The sequence below is a fragment of the Chenopodium album genome, chromosome 1 (genome assembly GCF_948465745.1).
Source record: "Chenopodium album chromosome 1, dcCheAlbu1.1, whole genome shotgun sequence".
NCBI classification, from domain to species: domain Eukaryota; kingdom Viridiplantae; phylum Streptophyta; class Magnoliopsida; order Caryophyllales; family Amaranthaceae; genus Chenopodium; species Chenopodium album.
The window spans coordinates 38,806,027-38,809,467 of NC_137834.1; the positions used below are offsets into that span (position 1 = coordinate 38,806,027).

Sequence of the window (3,441 nt, forward strand, 5' to 3'; positions counted from 1 at the left end):
AAGGGAACAAATGTATCTAATACTCTGAAGGCTACCTAAAAGAATGAACGCCTTCGTCGTCCTCATGTGAAATGTAGAGGAAGATGTGAGGATTAATAATATGTAAGAATTTTAAGGTTTTGATAGATGAATTTGAGGAGATCTTGAAAAAGAAGTGAGTTTGAAGGTGTAAAAATGGAGGTTTTAGAGAGAGAAAGTAATGAAGAAGAAGATGAAATAAGAAGGAAGTGAGGAAAGAAAGAGGAGGAAAAGTTTAAAGGGACGGCCAAAATAGGCGCGCCCGATCGGGCGAGCCTCGCCCGATCGGGCGGATAAACTTGATTTCCAGAAACCCAGTTGCGCGCCCGATCGGGCGCGAACACGAACAAAATTTTCTTCTTCGTACTCGCCCGACATATCTTTTCCTTCACTCGATTTGCGCCCGATCGGGCAACTTCGCCCAATCGGGCGAATTTCACTCGAGTTTTCGGCGGCACTTGCGCGCCCGATCGGGCAACCTCGCCCGATCGGGCGAAATTAGCTCCGATTTCCAGCTCTCCTTGCGCGCCTGATCGGACAGCCACGCCCGATCGGGCGAATTAAAGGCTGGAAATATCGCTCTCTTGCGCGCCCGATCGGGCGAGCCTCGCCTGATCGGGCCCGTGCCCAGTCGTTTCCTTAGCTTTTCTTCGTCTTCAAATTTTTTCTAAGTCTTTCGACCTCTTAAACCTATACCTGTACAAAAACACTTATAAACGGTAAAATTACACTCTCCTCGTCTATAAAAAAAAAATTTTAATAAAAATAAATTAAAAGGAAAACTAGTCTAGAAAGCAAGAAATACGGGTTGCCTCCTGCAAAGCGCTGGTTTATTTATGTCCCACACGACCCTCTTACCAAGTACAATGTCTAGGACCCTCGGCCTAACGCTTGATCGGGTGGTTTCTCACCCGGTCTAGCGGTGTTCAGGTTGCGATGCGGCTTCTTGACATACCCTGTAGGACGCCAAATCACCTTATCCGGTGGATCCTCCTTGACTTGGACTGGGGGATCTTCAATGCTACACACTAAAAATCCTTCTTCGATCGAAGGTTGCTTCAAATTGTCATTGCGTTCAACACTTGCAACTCGATCTGGCGGAACACTTACCGTAGGCTCGATTCGCACAACTTGCTCGATCGGTTCCACCTGTTCATCCTCGAAACCAAGACCAGCATTGTAGAGTGCTCTTTCTATTGCATCGACTTCCTTCTGCCATTTGTCTATCTCATCTGAAAAGGATGCAACACGAGATACCGCCTCCAAGGGATCTTTTTCAAGAGCTTGGGGCATGTTAGAATAATCTTCAACCACATTAACATTGAAACATTTCTCCTCAGTCATGGAGCTTTTAGGGGCATTATTCAGATTAAAAACAACGTTATCATCCCCTACTGATAGTGTTAATTTACCACTTCTTACATCTATGACTGCTCCTGTAGTGTTAAGGAATGGTCTACCCAAAATAATTGGGGTTTTCATATCCTCAGCCATATCAAGAACAACAAAATCTACAGGTATATAAAATTTACCTACTCTAACGGGGACATCCTCTAAAACACCTAAGGGGTATTTGAAAGAACGGTCGGCCATTTGTAGAGTTATATTGGTAGCTTTTAATTTACCCATATTCAACATAGAACACACAGATAATGGCATGACGCTAACACTAGCACCCAAATCACATAATGCATTATCAATCAAGAGATTGCCAATATGACAAGGGATAGAAAAACTACCCGGATCTTTTAATTTAGGTGGAGACTTATTTTGAAGTACGGCACTACATTCTGCAGTGAAAGCTACCGTCTCTACCTCACTAATAGACCTTTTTCTCGTCAATATTTCTTTCATAAATTTTGCATACGAGGGGATTTGTGTGATCAATTCAGTAAAGGGAACTGTTACCTTCAAATCATTTACCACCTCTAGGAACTTACCAAACTGCTTATCCAAGTTTGTCTTCAATTGACGATTGGGGAATGGAAGTTTGATAATTGGCTTTGGAGCATTATTAGTCTTGTCTGGAGTAGCCACCTTCTCTGGAGTTGTACCCTGCAATGTAGAATTGGATATGTTAGTACTATCCTTTAGCCCTGCAGGGCTATCAACTACATTGTTTGGTTTAACGGAATCAAGATTAGCATTATTTAATAAAACAGATTCATCAACTCTGGGCATAGAGGGCCCTTCATAGTTTGAACCACTCCTTAGAGTAATTGCAAATGCTTGATCCGTAGGTCGGGTTAGCTGCGCCGGCAGAGCTTCCTGTTGGCGGGCTTGTAGAGTAGCGGAGAGTTGCGCAATTTGATTATCTACAATTTTATTATGCGCTAGAATTTGATCAATTGTCGCATCTCTACTCTCCATGTGCTTTTGCATATTAACCAACATTGCTCTAATTTCCGCCAGAGAAGGGTCGGAAGATGAGGGGGTTTGTTGTGGTTGGTTCTTCTACCTAGCATTGGGATGATAATATTTCTGCTGCTGTGGCGCCTGTGGTTCTTGTGGTGGTGGATTTTGAACTTTAGTGCTCCGGTAGGAAAGGTACGGATGATTCCGATACCCAGGATTGTAGGTGTTGGAGTATGGGTTATTCTGCCTATAAGCTTGGAAGGCATTAACTTGCTCCACGGAACTCCTACAATCTTGCTCCCAATGACCTACAATACCACAATTTTCACAAAAAGCCTCATTAGAATTATTATTAATCGCAGAAACATTGGCTACATTAGCAGTGCTCAGATTATCTAATTTTTGGCAAATAGAGGTTAGTTGAGCTTGCAAAAAGGACACAGAGTCGACACTATGCTTCCCCTTGTTAGCAAATCCTCTGGGATTCCCATATTGGGAATTGTGTATCGCCATATCTTCAATAACCTGACCTGCATCATCAACATTAAGATTCATAAATCTCCCACTAGCTGCAGAGTCTAAAATTATTCTAAAGGAATTTCCAATGCCGTTATAAAAGGCTTGGATTAACTGCCATTGCGCTAAATTATGGTGAGGGCATTCTCTTTGTAAGTCCTTGAACCTCTCCCAAGCCTCATATAAAGATTCATCGGCTTCATGGGCCAAGTTCTGGATCGCACTCTGTAGTACTGCTATTCTCTCTGCAGGATAATACTTGTTATAGAAATTCAAAACAAGAGTTTCCCAGTTAGTTATACCAAGTGTAGTTCTATTTAAGCCATTAAACCACAATTTAGCTTTTCCAGTTAAAGAGAAGGGAAAGAGAATCTCCCTGATTTGGTCTTGAGTGACCCCGGCTTGCCTGATGGTGTTGCAATATTGACAATAGTCGGCAATGTGAAGATTCGGGTCTTCACCCTTGGCTCCACTGAATTTCTTCCTCTCTATCATCGTTATAAATTGAGGTTTAATTTCAAATTGAACCCCATCAAGAGCCGGAGTAGGGGT

General features: G+C 42.7%; 1 non-coding gene across 1 annotated transcript; it reads left to right on the forward strand.

Annotated features, from left to right (window-relative positions):
- Positions 1-3,016: 3,016 nt before the first annotated feature.
- Positions 3,017-3,123, forward strand: LOC145565663 (small nucleolar RNA R71). The gene has a single exon (XR_014095075.1). It is a non-coding gene; the product is annotated as a small nucleolar RNA R71 (small nucleolar RNA).
- Positions 3,124-3,441: the final 318 nt, after the last annotated feature.